The sequence below is a fragment of the Cuculus canorus genome, chromosome Z (genome assembly GCF_017976375.1).
Source record: "Cuculus canorus isolate bCucCan1 chromosome Z, bCucCan1.pri, whole genome shotgun sequence".
In the NCBI taxonomy this organism is placed as follows: domain Eukaryota; kingdom Metazoa; phylum Chordata; class Aves; order Cuculiformes; family Cuculidae; genus Cuculus; species Cuculus canorus.
This window is the reverse complement of record NC_071441.1, coordinates 16,772,209-16,787,774: the sequence shown is the minus strand read 5'-3', so window position 1 is coordinate 16,787,774 and position 15,566 is coordinate 16,772,209. Positions and strand designations below refer to the sequence as shown.

Below are 15,566 nucleotides of genomic sequence, written 5' to 3'. Positions count from 1 at the left end.
CAGTATTTTGCTGTCTAGGAGCCAGAAACAGGCTCATCAAATTAACTGAAAAGCGTGGGCTTCAAATATTTCATTCTCTGTTTCATGACCATTTATTTTTTAAACCATGACATTTATGTGCGTTGTAATTGAATTTTAACTGTATTGTTGCCCGAAAAACTACATACAAAGAGAAGTGTGTCAAAATAATGCATTTTTGAAATGGAGTAATTTCATAATGTTCAGACTGTATTTACACAAAAACTACATTACCCAGCAAGGTCCTTGAGCTTTCTGAATGCATTCCCTTTTACAAAACAAAAATGAAACAGCTGTCATTTGGTCAACCAGATCACACATAGTATTTTAGATTCACAAGGAAATTCAGTGCTGACAAAGTGTGACAGTTTGAAGTAATAGTGCTGAAAGGATGCATCCTCCATCTGCATAACTGCTGCTCGCATACAGCAAGCCAATAAAGTACCTTGCATACAATCTTTAAAACTATGCATTACAAACACCAAACTGCAGTTATTCTCAGATAATTTGACATGAAGTACAAGCTTCTCAGACAGACATTCTTGGAATAAAGAAGAGTGTAAACTCCACTTGATACAGTTGCTAAGCGTGTTTATATACAGTGTAAAAAGCATCCTAATTTTGAACCCAGCATACAGTAGATCTCTCTCTCAAACAAAAGCTATGCTTCCTTAGAGGCTGGAAAGAAGGTATGACCACTCACACTTTTCCTGCGGAAAATACTGTGCTATAATCAAGTGCTGATATTATTAAGTCGCACGCAAACAGTATGCAATTGCCATGACATGGTATTCTGTAGTTTCACTGTGCCTTTTAAAAGAAACTGTAATGTATCAGAGAACACCCAATTTATCGCAGTGCAAACATTTGTCATGTTCCCTTCGTTTTCCCAAGAGATGCTTTCTCTATCCCTATTTATGGGTGGAAATTTAACAGATTTTAGATAAGCTCAGCTAGCCAGAGAACCACTTAATGAAAACTGTCTTCAGAGCTGTACAATCAGAAAGGACTTGAATGCCTAATTTAAATGCTGATTTCATTGTGTTCTCCAGCTAAGTCATGCAAATAAAGCAGGAGCAGTTGGAAGGAGCTTCCAGAACGAAGTAATTGGACCCAACTAAGAGAAAAGAAATGCACTGACTCAGAAACTTTCTCAAAATAGACATACCTCCTTTGATCTTCCCAAACACACAGTGATGGGCAAGACTACGAAGCTGTAATACATACAGACACTTTGGTAACCAGCACGCCATTAAAGTTCAGGTCCAGCAGGGGATCTTGCCCATGCAAAGCTTAGGGTGAATGCTCCTAGCTAAAATCAGATTTTTGCATCCATCACTCTACAAATGACTAATACGCTCCAAGCCCTCCTTGCCTGCACGTGATGAGTCCCTAGTTCAGAAGAGATGGATCACTATTAGTCCCCAAATACATCGCTTTGTATCATGTTCTTTGTAGCTGGAGTGAATATAAAAGGTGAGAAAATTCATTATTCAAATGTAATAACTGAATTCTCCTCAGAAGTAACCAATATCTCCCAGTATTACAATGTCCACAAGATTTAGACTGCTTTCACAAGCCTACAACTGGCCGCCAGGGTTACAACCCAAATATTAAACAGAACTAGCCTTGAGCATGATCCTTAAGGACTATCACTTGTAGCATCTTTCTCTCTGCCCTAATAACTTGCAGTATCCATATATCCTTATCTCTTTCTATTAATCCCCACCTTCTTTATCTTCCATACAAATTTCCTGTGAGACATGCTATCAAATGTTTTATTTTCAACGACTTGGATTAAGCCCATTGCACTGCCTTTCTCTAAGTGGCCAGTTATCTTGTCAGGGAAAGATATCAGACCAGCCTGATGCAGTCACCTATGATAAAACCATGTTAAATTTTATCCACTAGCACCATGTCCTTGACTATCCTTTTCGTCAAAATTTGTTTTTAAAGTCTTGCTCCACAGTAGCAACATTAAGTGATCAGGCCTCCTAAATACCTTCTCCCTACTGCCTTTAAAGATACTAAATCAATTTTTTGTGAGTCTGAGGTTCCCACTCCCAAACTGACAAATACAATGAAAACTGGAGCTGGTGAATTAACAGTCCCTGTTCCTTCAATACTCCAGGGTACAGATTATTTGTACTCCTCCCTTTCCAACTCCCATCTCATCACAATAAGCAGATAATTGTTTTGTTTCTAGCTTTGTTTCACCTTTCATCAGCATTTTGAAAACGATTCAGTGTTCTCCTAGACACCAACATTCACACACCACTGCTTCTACCATTCTCATTACAAACCACAGCAGAACAAGCCAAAAAAAAAAAAAAAAAGACAACCATGCTTTACTAATAATGAGTGGATTATTCAAGTTCTAATGCTCATGCTTGCATCCCACTGAAGGCACCACGGAAATTAATTTTTTCTAACGCATGTCCTCAATCCTGTTATTATCTGGGCTTAAACTCTGAGCTCACCTATTTCAAGCAAGCAATCATCTCAAGTTTTGCAGAAAAAAAATCCATTTGATTACAAACTTCAACTTACTCATTTTTGACAGAACATACAATTTCCTGCTTTGAGGAAGTGGGACAATGGTAATTTGGAAATTTATAAGAAGAAAAACCGGCCACAAATTGTGAGAAACAAAGAGTGAGTGGTGTTTCTTCACAGGCATTAGCTCTGCTTTTGAAAACTGCAATTGAGCCTACTGAAGAAGAAGAAAATATTGATCACAAAGGGGATATAATTTTAAACTTACTTTGCAGAACTGAGTCACATTACTGAAAAAACATCATCCCCACACATGCCTGCAGCAGACAGCAACATTCAACAGCCTGCGGTCTCAGACAACCAGAGAATGGGGTTTTGTTTCATTCACCCTGCTTTTGAATAAGCAGCTACCCAAAAGAAAGCGACTCTCCAGGCAGAAGCCTAGTGTTGTAGAACTTACATAAAGAGGTATTTCAGCGCAGCTCAACTCCATTGTCACAGCATCTAGAAGCAGAATAAACCAGTGAAATTATTACACACCCATCAGGAAGCATTGATACCATTATACCTCTTTCATGTCTACCAACTAAGTCGTTGTCTTCCAGAATTAGGGGAGAAACAGGATATTAAGATTATCAGCTATCTAGTTGCCCCTAATTTCCCCAGAACTAGGAAACATTGGTGTAGTAATCCCTGTGTAAGGCTGAAGAAAGGGTGACTGGTCTTAGTTAACACACTGTGTGCTTTCCACACAATAGACATAGTAAACAGAACAGGTCAGGCTGAGCCCATCCGCTGAGACATTCATAGCGGCAGCAAATGAATCAGAGGGAACTGCGGAGCTCCTTATTTCTAGGGGCAAAGAATGGAACTTGACCTCCAGATACAGCTGTAGCAACTTTTACTTCCCACCAATATCCCCGGTGTCTGAAGCTGATTTTTTTAGCAACTTCACAGAAGACATTCCTGAGTCAGGGAACATCACCTTAACTGCCCTAAACAGCAAACTCCGGATAAAAGTCATCACTGGAATTACAGTAATTACAGTCATCATATCAACCCTGATTTCTATTATTATATTTTAACCTCACTACATCCTCCAAATTCATACTCTAAGAATAATATTCCTGTCAAATGAGAGAAGTATACCAGAAGAAACCCCACATCTTTGAAACAGCAAGGTGGGCTCAACAACTACACAAAGTCTTCTGCTTGCTGAAACAGGCTACAAAAAAAGGGTGTGTTAAGAAGAGGCTGTCTCCGCTCAAATATGGCCTTCTTTACACAGCTGAGCAGTTTCCAAGAACAACACAGTTGTGTATCTTATTGCTTGTTAATGCATAGGTACAGCCTGCTATGAGTCAGACAGGATTTGTTAAGTTCCCTGCCTACATACAAGCTGCAGAAATTAAATGCATAGTCTCAATCAAAAAAAAACCAAAATCACCCACCCACCACCCCAGCACCTACTCATTATAGAACATGAGTTTGTTAATATTCATCTTCTGATGTCCTTTAATTCATTTACATTCATCATCGCCTACATTCTTGCAGTTTGACCTCAGTAAAATTTTAAAACAGATGGCAAAGCGCTTTACAAAACCACTGGCCACAAACGTTCAGCAAAGGAAAAAAACCCTTTATTATTGTAAGAAAAGAGTATCAAGGAAAACACTAATCCAGTCAGCAGACTGGGGGGGTTTCTTATTTTCTGCAGAGGGAGGAGGCATCCCACAGCTGACTGCAAGGCATTTCACTTTGACAGAGATGGAGCTCTGCAGTTTCCATCAAAAGTATCCTGAACACAGCCTGAAGAGCAGCCGCATGGGAAGCACAGTCCTGATCGTACAAAATAAAACAAGAGAAATTAAGGAACCATAATATCAATTCCAAAAGGAGTATTTTATGGTGGAGCTTTTCATGAGTGACACCTTACAGAACAAATGAAGTACATTAACTTCTATCGCAGATCTGTCACCAACTCACAATTACTGCCACACATAGACCACATAGATTATGTATATACAGGTCACCACTTTAGGGCTGACTGAAATAAGAGACATGCCAGCCAGCTGGTTTACACCATAAAGCTTCTGCTGTATAAAACCATAGAACTCTTTGGTTGGAGAAGACCATTGAGTCCAACATGTATACTACTAAGCCATATCTCTAAACACCTCATCTACGCATCTTTTAAATACCTCCAGGAATGGTTACTCCACCACTTCCTTGGGCAGCCTGCTCCAATGCCTGAAAACCCTTTAAATGAAGACATTTTTCCTGATGTCTAATCTGAACCTCCCCTGGCGCAACTTGAAGCCATTCCCTCCCACCCTATCACTTCGAAGAAGATCAACACTCACCTCACTACAACCTCCTTCCCTCCACCTGCAACGGTTCTCCCTCTTTAAAGGAACATGCTCCAAATAAACTTCAATATCTCTCCTTCAAGAAAGTAGGAGTGCATTCAAATCATTATGCCATGCCAACAGAATAACAGCTACTCCTGGTTACTCCTGTCACGTGATTCTCTTGAACTCCAAAGCCTCAAGAGACATATCTCAACATCTTCCTCCTCTACAAGGATGAGAAAGGCAAGTATACAGTCTAGTCTACTAATTCTACTGTAAGTGTGCACAAGAAGGCACAATTTAGCCCTTCCTTTGGGGTACTATCATTGCACCACCAGTACAACAAACTTATTTTGTATTGGATAATACAAATACAACTAATAGAAAAGATGATGCCAATCCTACTTCAGCTCCCCCCACCCTTTGCCAGTGTCACACTGTGGATCCTCTGGGAGCTTCTGTGTTTCAAAATACTAAGTACCTAGCTCAATATTGATCCTGAGAGTATAAATAACATGAAAATCCAGCTCATCTGAAGCAATCAATGTTTTCCACATAGTATGGAGTACCATCATGTTGAAATATGATCAGTACTTTCAATATGCGCTTCTCGGACAAATCAGTTCATAATGGTGTTTCCCCAACATAAAGTTGTACCTAACGGTACTCTTTTTCGCTTCTTGCAGAAGAACCAATAAATGTCAACACACAGTACTAAGCAATCTCTTCTGCTTTCCTTACGCTCTGAGTGCCAGTTGTTTAGAAAAAAGTTTTACAAATATGGCTCAGATCTTTCCTCCATCTGGGGCTTACAGGAACTCAGCTTGGCTGCTGGAAGTGGCTGGGAGTGGCAGGAAGAAGAGGAGGATGCGCATAAGAGAGGAAATAGTCTTGGCTGCAGAGCAGCTCTTGTGCAACCTCTCTTTCAAAGTCAGAGACTGAAGGAGACTGTCTCCCATACTGCTCGTATCCCTCATATGGCAAAGAGCTAGGCCTGAGTCTCCAAGAGGTGTCATGTAGATAACCACTCCTGAGTGCTACAGAGCAGTCCGACTCCATACAGTAAGGAGAGAGTTGAGCTGCTCGACATCATGGACACACACCATTTCACAGAGCAACACCTGATCTCTTCCTCTGACATCTGGCAGCTGACACAGAAACCAGCTGGACAGGCATTTAACCAACAGGTCCAGTTTCGGGCATTGTCCACAAATACTGAGCATGCACCAGCACCACCCATAGCAGGATCCATTGAGTCACAGGAAATAAAACCTTCTCAGAATCTGGTTTAGCAGTAAATTTAACGGAAACATTTATTGTGCTGTAAACTCGAAAAATTTGCAGCATACGTTTCAGTCAAATAGAGGTAAATATACAAATAAGAACAAAAAAAAAACCTCAAAAAAAATTTTATTTAATTATATTTTTTGTCAGTCTACAATCTTCCCTTAAACCTAGGCTCAAATGCTACTGTCAGGCTGCTGACCAGCTCAAGTCATTGTCATGAACATCAACAAGTATTTTAGGTTTTATCAAAGATGCAAGACATCTCAATAACCACTTCAACACTTTTCCTCACCTAATATTTTACCTATTGCTTGCCAATTATGGACTCTAATATATTCAATTTCTTTCAACACTACATATTTTAGCATTTTCTAGTATGGTTTCCCCTGTTATCAAGACATGTTAGAAGGACCACAGTAAGGAAATAAACCAAAAGCAAATAAAAACATAAGGTATTGACTTAAATGCATGTTAATGGAAAAGACAGTTATCAAACTTTTTAGTCTGTACACACTGAAAGCTTAGATAAGAGAAAGCATTATCTAAATCTCAGGAGAAAGGCATTTCTACTGTTTGACAAGGTGACTCCGCAGCCAACACTGTGGCTATTTGGCTGTCACAGCTCCCACTGTGTATCAGCATTTTCCTAAACACAAAAGGACACTCCCTGAATCTACAGCAATGATTTAGAACTTGCAACCTGACTCGCTCTTCCCTGTAAATAAAACACATAACTGTAGGAGAATGACACAGAGAAAGTGAAGACATGACTCTGGCTTTAATGCTACTCTGTAATCCAGCAGCCACTCCTACAGACTTCACTTTAATCCCTAGGGCTCTGCTGCTGTCAGAATGTCCCTCCATGGTTTGTTAAGCAGCACGAGACCACAGTTTGTGCAAGCCTTGAAAAAAGCTGCAAGGTATAACCATTGATATAAATATGTATTTCGTACTTCTTTTCCATGTATCAGTTCAAAGATAACAAAACACGAGGTCTTTGTATCTTGCTCCTTATATTCTCCTCCCAGACTATAATCCTATAACTCTCTGCCACAGAACACTACTCATTTTACATTTCATGAATTGTAAAGCCACTGCCTGAATGCAAAACTGTCAAACTACGTAAATAAACTCCCAGTGACGCTCTGCAGGCGACTTGGAATTTAATTCTTCCTTTCTTAATTACATTTATTTTTGGCAATGGTCATATTTAAACTCATATCTACAAAACACTGAAAATGACCGTCTTATTACCACCATGAAGGCAAGCAGATGAAATCTTTATTTCTGATCAGGTGAAGCAACAGGAAAGCAAGAAATCTAAATCTTTGTCTAAGTAAAATGTCTTGTTTGTTGTAAAAGTCCAGCAGTACATGCTTATTAAGAGGTCTTCTATGGAGCTCTTTTCCACTGGATGACTGTGTTACACGATGACTGTGCTACACATCTCCACTATCACCGTTTTAATTTTTTTACTAGACAATAATCCATAGGAGGGCTTACTACATCAGCCCTTGTTAGACATCTTAGCCTCCAACATGCACATACTGTGTTTATACTTCTCAGGTCTTAATCTTAGAAAACTCTGAGATTCCAGCACGGTGCTTATAGACCAAACAGTTTCCATTAACAAATGTTCATCCCACTGCTTCCTCTCAACAAACACAGCACTTGAACTAAACGTTATATTTTAATTTAGAGACCCTATCTCAGTTATATTATGCATGTACACCAAAGGGCACATTCACATCTTCCCAAGCACCAGGAACCGTGCTGCGCAGTGAACAGGTCTAACATGATATACAATGTTCTTTATGTACAGATTCTTGCTCTGAACCTGATTAAAAGACCTCAGAAGAATTAAATGAAAGGAAAAAACTAACAAGCTGAAAATATACATATAATAAATACTACATTCCCAAAGTCACCTTTTACACCTTTACAGATGAGGTTTTTGACATGATCTTTCATTTTCACACTTGGCTTTCATGGGCACCTAGAGCAAGGGGGATAGGGAGGGAGCAAAGCAAAACTCTCAGCTAGCAGCTTTGTAAGCACATTCTTTACTGCCTTCTAACAGTAGTCAAACTGACAGAAAAAACAAACCCCTGCCTATTAAATTTATAATGAAGTGGCTTGCACTAACGTTGATTACTTCACCACAAATTAGTTGCTTTTGAAGCAAGTGAACAGAGAAAAAGTAGCCAAACGCCTTTTAAAATAGTTCTTTTTTCAAGAATTTGAGACAAAGAAAAGAAACTTAAATCTTCCTCAAAAAAAAATCACCCCATCCATGGCTAGCATACTTCTTTAATTTGTTAAAGCCACAGGCATTTTGTGCTCCTTAGAAGGGAAAGTATTTAAAGAGTATCCAAGAAAGGGTCACATTTTTTTGCCTTTTAAAAATACATTTGGGTTTTAAAACACAAAAAGCCCTCTAAAAAATGCCTCTCAGACAGAAGCCTGTTCCTGAGGTTGGCAAAAATATATCCTTTATTAAATCTTAATTATTATTCTTAATTCTTGTTAACATTCTAGATGTAGCATTTTCATTTAAACTAAAAATAAAATGGGGCTTTATGTTTTAGAAACCTTAAAATGTGAAACACGGGTTATACATTATGGAAAGACAAAAACAGAACCAAATGTATATTTAAGGTCACTAAAACAAAAATAAAATCTGTTTAGTACCACCACCAGACATCTGTCTCACCTCCTTTACTCTTTTTAATGCCCATTTTGACAGAGATAGTTGCTTTCTAATAATAACTATTTAATAGCTTTTAGGATTTACTACTCCCTGGTTTAGGCTCTGTGAAGCCATGAGTCTACAGCAAAAGCAAAGTCCTTAAAGAGTTCATACAGTGTAGTTGCACAGCTTACTAACAAGACAGGGAAGAAAGGGACCAAAAATGTGTGGTTCTACAAATGCATTCAAATGCATGCTCCAATACTACCTGCTTCATCATTACTGAGGCTCGGCCACCCATCAAACTGCTCTAACTAACCAAAAAAGTTAGGTGATATACTGTGTGCCTGATAACCTTTGGGTAATGTGCATTCCATCTTCAGGAACAGCCAGAACAGCACAACAAACTCTACAGCTATTAAAGGCAAGAAACAATTTTTTTATACTAAAACCCGCTACATATAATTCTGATTTCAATAGAAAGCAGCTTACATTGAGACAGGTGACTATTTCACCTCTTCTAATTATTAATGTAATTTACTGGCACCTGCTTGTCTTAATGATGCTGAGCATGAAAGACAACTCGTGTAGCTCAATTAGTTAGTGGCAAAATCTCCACATTTTTTAAAATTCTGTAATCTTTTAACAATTTCAGCAGACATTGGGAAAAATTCAAAGAGCTGTCCTGAGACTGGGGGTGAAATGCTACAGATGTTGTAATAATCAAGGTAAGAAAGAAAAGAAAAAAAGGAGCGCTCCAGTTAAAAATATAAAAACTCAGCTCAGTGCAAATGAAGCCGTAGTTTCGACATTCGTGCACAAACACGCATGGCGATAGAAAGCCTACTTGCTGTTCACCTAGCGCCTTAGCACCTAGAACATTTATTTGTAGAATGCACAGAGAACATATGTTTCTGTCCTGAGATTACCGTAATTCCCATCTATAAACGGGAAACCGAGATGTGCAAATGCTGACTGACTGACGCGTGGCCATGCAGAGACTCAAAACCTGGGTTTTGCCTGGTAAAGCCAAAAATTAGAACTGGATCTTCTGAATCACTGTATTAGCCATAGGCTATCCTGCCTATATCCTGGTGCAAATTCTTCAAAATGTCATTCAAATCAAAAGAATGTCAGGCCATTTCACACACTATACCCTTCTGAAACGGCCTCACAAACGAACATTGTGTCCAGGGACACAATGGGAACTTCTCCTGAATAACAGCAGCACTTTCAGAAAAGAAATACTCTTCCCTGATAGTACATAACAAAATGTTGGCAGAAAAGTCTAAGAAGGCTGGATGAGTATCCTGGTAGATTATTACCAAGACACATCTACAGAACCACTGTCTTTATAGCACTTGATATTCAAATACCACTTTGGAAAAAGAAAAGCCCTTAAGTACTCAGATCCTTTCACCACATTCTGTCCTGTCCATCTTTCATACTGAATTCACAGAAAACAGTTTATTTTTTACCTATATGGAAAAATCCCTCTTAGTCAAACACTTTCTGAAATCTTATCTCCACAAAGGATGGTAGAGAGCAAATTACCTCTACAAAAGAAAAAACACGTGTCATCTGTTACCCTTTCTTATCGCACCTTTGTGCCTTATAACGACTTAGAAAAACTACCTCTATTTTCGTATAGGACTAAATACAGAGGAAGAAATGAATCCATAAAAAACAGAGGAGGATTTTAGCGCCTTTTTTTCTTTTCTATACAAGAATCACCATGCAGGTTTTAAACTTGCACAAACCAGTGTCCCAACAAAACACTACCAAGAAATGCTTTGAAAGTTTTTTCTCAGAATTTTACTGTTAGAAAAGCCATTTCCTTTATTTTTTTTCCTTTACCTTTTTTTCCTTTACTTTTTTTCGGTTGCTAAAGTATATATGTTAAGAACTGCTTTTGCACCGGCTGAGAAAGGCAAGCACCTTCACGATCAAAACCCAACGCCTTAGGGACAAGAACTGAAAAGAAGACGAGCGGCTCACGGCAGGGGAATTAGAACTAGGGGATTTTTAAGGTCCCTTCTAACCCAAACCCTCCTATGGTTCTTATGGCAAAATAACGAATAAGAAATATATATGTAGGTGTATATGCGTATATATATATATATATATATATATGGCGGGGGGGACCTACCCCTCTCCCCACTTTCGGGTGTCCGCACGGTGACCGACAGCCCACGGGAAGCATTTTCCCGGGACACAAGCGGAGCCCGCAAGGACCGCGTCTCCGCCAAAACAAAACAACCTCAGGCTCGACGTGGCGCGCCGGGGGAGGGAGAGGGCGGCCTGGGGCTGCCGGGCAGCAGGTGCCGCGGCCACCTTACCTGCGCGGGGCGACCCGGGTGAGGCTCCGCAAGCGGAGACGCTGCCCCCGGGCCGAGGGAACGGAGCGGCGGCGAGGCGTCTGTCCGGCTCCTCGCTCGACGGGGCGGGCGCAGAGGCGGCCCCGGCCCCAGCGCCTGGCGGCGGGGAACGCTGCCCTCTGCCGGAGCCCGGCAGCCCTGCCTCCCCCCAGCGGCTCACCGCCCCCCCGCCGCTGCAGGCCGGTGTCAGGGAATCCTGGAATCACTGGGTTGGAATAGACCCGTTGGATCATCGAGTCCAACCACTCCTATCTGCCACTAAATCGTGCCCCTGAGCACCTCGTCTGCCCGTCTTTAAACGCCTCCGGTGATGGTGACTCTACCCCCTCCCTGGGCAGCCTCTGTCGGTGCCCGAGGACCCTTTCTGTGGAAAATTTTTTCCTGATGTCCAGCCTGAACCTCCTCTGGCAGAGCTTAAGGCCATTCCCCTTGTCCTGACCCCTGTCACTTGGGAGAAGAAGCCAGCTCCCACCTCTCTACAATCTCTTTTGTTCCTTCTCTAATGAGGTCTCCCCTCAGCCTCCTCTTCTCAAGCCTAAACAACCCCAGTTCCCTCAGCCGCTCCTCATAAGAGCTGTTCTCCAGCCCTGTCACCAGCTTCATTGCTTTTCTCTGGACACACTTCAGAACCTTAACATCCTTCTTGTAGCAAGGGGCCCATTTCATGCACTTAGATCCCAACAGACCATGTTTTTCAGCTCTTACGACTGCCCGATACACAACTTCAGCTATTCTTAAAATGGTCTTTTATGACTCCCTAAGCCAATTCTGACCACCTGTTTCCCAAGTAGGAGCACTGAAGATGTAATGTTGAGTATCAGATAGAGGGGTCGGGACTCACCAAGCAAGCACAGTAGCTTGGTTCATGTGCTCTTTGGCTGTAAATGGACAGCACGCGTTCTTTGTAGCAGCAGTATTTTAGGTTAATGCCACAGGGATAAAAAAGTGGTGTTAGCGAGGTGTGAAAGAATCAGTGTTTCACTGTGAAGCAGCAGATGGAACACTATGAAAGCATGTATTCCCTTAGTATCCCAAATATCTGGAAAACGGGAGAATAAAGGTAATCAGGAAGAGAAAACAGAAGAGAGCTGGACCTGTTCTGTCCAGAATCAGAGCTCAAATAGGGTCTAAGTATCAGTTTATTAGGTAATGCTACCAGTTTAAAATTTACTAAGGCGATAGTAAAAAAATATTATCCAAGTCCTCCCAGACAGGATAAGATCACCTGAGCGGAAAGCACACTCTTTTCCATCCTGTGCTCTTTTCCCATACCCACAAGCGTACTTGCAGGTCCTGGCTTTTAAATTCACCACTTACAATAAGAATAGTAAACACATTGGCTTTACTTTAAAGAAATTGTACAGAGGAAACAGCAACATAATTCAGACTGATGTTTTCTTTAGCTGATATTCAAAGGCCTATTAATTGCATATACAACTAATAGAAAAGCCAACCTGGTAAATGCACTGAAAGCTCCTAGTTAAGAGCACAAGATCACAATCTGACTCACATTTCATAATCAAAAATTCAAATTTCTGTTATTGGCTTCTTACCGGATGTCCCCTTTAATTCACTTACCTTCACCCACCTAAATCCGCTATAGTTTCACCAGAATTTTTTAAAAGGAAGTATGTTAGACTACTGCAACAGAGCACAGGCGATGAAGGTGATTCCCTGATGGAAAGAAAGAAGCCAGCAAAACACCATCACTACCCCTTATGTTTCAGCAAAAGTTTCATGGCTTTGCATACTGTGTGTCCATGTTTAAAATTTGAAACTTTTTATTGGTTTGCTTTGGGTGGTTTACCACACAGACAAACATCTGCGTGAAGCATGAGCAAGCAGGGACTTTCTGCATCGTACTTGTCAGAACTAGTCCAGAACCAGAACTCTGAGATTGCAGTCATACACCCACTGGCTATGGTGTGATAGGAGTCCGGAAAGTTAAACTTACAAGGATGAAAAATAAGACATAAAAGTTGATGGAGTGCAGCCATGTCAGGGGTTGCTTGCAACAATCTTACAGCAGCTTTCTTCTACAACCGAGCCCCAGTATACTTTATGGGAAGCATAGAAAAGCATTGCTATACTTTAGTTGTTATATTCACTTGCCACTGAATACAGTAAACGTTCCAACTGCATACTATTCAAGAAAAGAAAACAGAGCATAAGTGCATCTGCAGCAGCTCTAGACCCTCAGAATTTCAATTCCAAATTGAAAGAGTTATAAAAATAGCTGGTTACGAGTTGTAATTTAATTTACCTAATTTTCAAGACTGTGTAGTATCACTCCAAGGCACTGACTCAGACCAGAGGAAGCCGCCTGTTGCATTTCCGTTATGCAAACAAGGATTTAGGTAAGATTTTTTTACGTGCTGGGACTATGTGCAATTTAACAAGTAAGTTTTGTTATACCGTTTCAGCTATCAAAGGGGAAAAAAACCACATGCACTCTAGAGACTGCCTTCAGATCGCATGGAATACTGTGGCATCAAAGTAATAACTTGTTGCACAGGACTTGTGTGTCGTTGGCTAATGTTTACTCAGTTTTTCATGATATACAGAATGATTTCTGCTTCAATACATTGGTTATTAAATACAGCTTAAAGCAAAGAATCTGATTTGCTAGCTATTAATTTAATTAATAAGAACTGAAATGTTTAGATGAATGCTTAGGTTTCAACACACACATGGAAAAAGTAATGTTACAAAATGAAATGGTCATTTTGTAAAGAGACAATGAGATTGCTTCTTGAGCTTATTAATATTACTTAGTACTTAATGCTACTCCCCTTACCTTTCCTTCTCAAGTGACACAGTTTGGAGAAACTTCTCCAAGTAAACTTCTCAAATTACAGTCTTAATTGCTTACAATAATAAGCTGCAATAAGCTTACAAAAATGCTGCAATAATCCTTGCCTAAAGACCAAAGTTGGTGGTACAAGTCACAGTACAGTAAGCTCCAGAAAGCAAACTTTCACTGAAGACACTAAAACAAACCAAACAAAAATAAAGTAGGAGGTTATTTCTTTAGTTTTGCCTGGTTTTCAAGTGTAAAATACATGGGATCTTCACCGAAAATTTGCTCTGTAGCTACAAAAATTATATTTTCAATGATAGATTGCCTATAAAATTGTCCTATAAAATCTAATTTACTTTCATTAAAACCTCTGACTTCTTAGTTTTGCAGTATTTCAGAAGTTTAGGTTACAGGCATCAGCCATAGAATGTCACTGGAAGGCAGACAGTGGTTGACTAGAGCAACCTGAAAATTGTTCAGCTCGCTATTGCAACTATAACCTTCACACAAACTCAGAGCTGAAGTAATTATGCAAATCAAAATCAAATATTCTGCAAGATTTGCTTTTTTTTTTTAATTTGCTTTTCAATACAGAGATGTGAAAGACTCTGAAGACAAATGATGACTACTTGCTGACAATAGCAATGCCAAATTTACCATCTCCAGAATCCTATCAGTGACTAGATAAAAGTGATAACTCAGTAAGAAGGAACCTATTTCATTTGAGGAGGGCTGGAGTAAGTACGTACTAGAACCGAAAGAACTCTCTTGTGACAGCTCATGCACTCGGTGATGAGGGAACTCAGCCTGGTACATACACAGCAAGAATATTTCCATTTTCTTTCAGTTTGTGTGGGTTTATAAATAATTAATCCTAAGTGCTGCTTTACTCATAGTGATTTTATACCCATCTGTCCCAGCACTTCCCATCACATCAATCGATTGGAAGTGCTTGCTTTTTGAGTCACTTCCACAGCATTGCTTATTCCCTTCACATTTTACTGTTTTCACCATCGAATTCTTTATGCTTTGTATAGCTCCCTTTTAGTAACTGCCATTACCAGTGCACCTTCACAAATAATATACTTTTGAGTATACCTTGGCCCTTTCTAATACAGGTTAGTCGTGCACAATGCCAAAATTACTCAGGAGCTTGAATATTTTCCGCAATAAAATAAAATTGAGTACAAATTTTGCATTCACTTTATCTTATTCAGCCAGGCAAGTTTATTTAATATATATATATATTATAATGAGTAAACTTCAAAAACCTGACCCAAGTGGTTTTATTTCATATGCCGTTGGCACCCTGATGGGAGCAGTGATAAAGTTCATCTGGTTAGAAGGGGAAAAACACCACACAGATGTCTGCTGAAATATTGACTAAGTGCTGCCAGCCCAGCAACAAGAGCATCCTTGAGGGGCACATCTTTGAAGTGCAGCTGGGCACCAAGAAATTGCAAACATCCTGAAATGTTTGTGCTCAAAATGCACTAACCCAAGGAAATGTAATGGCAACTTATCACCTGCAAAGATGAAAAATAGTC

General features: G+C 40.0%; 1 protein-coding gene across 3 annotated transcripts in view; it reads right to left on the bottom strand.

Annotated features, from left to right (window-relative positions):
- ARHGEF28 (Rho guanine nucleotide exchange factor 28) overlaps positions 1–11,301 on the bottom strand; it is a 129,061-nt gene extending 117,760 nt beyond the window's left edge. For 2 of the 3 annotated variants that reach the window (XM_054053900.1, XM_054053902.1), the window contains exons 1-2: positions 11,181–11,301; positions 2,975–3,018 (exon numbers count right to left, since the gene is read on the bottom strand). The gene's annotated coding sequence lies outside the window, so the exon portion shown is untranslated. The remainder of the gene's footprint in view (positions 1–2,974; positions 3,019–11,180) is intronic. The other variant, XM_054053901.1, reaches the window with a different exon arrangement.
- Between the last annotated feature and the right edge of the window lie 4,265 nt (positions 11,302–15,566).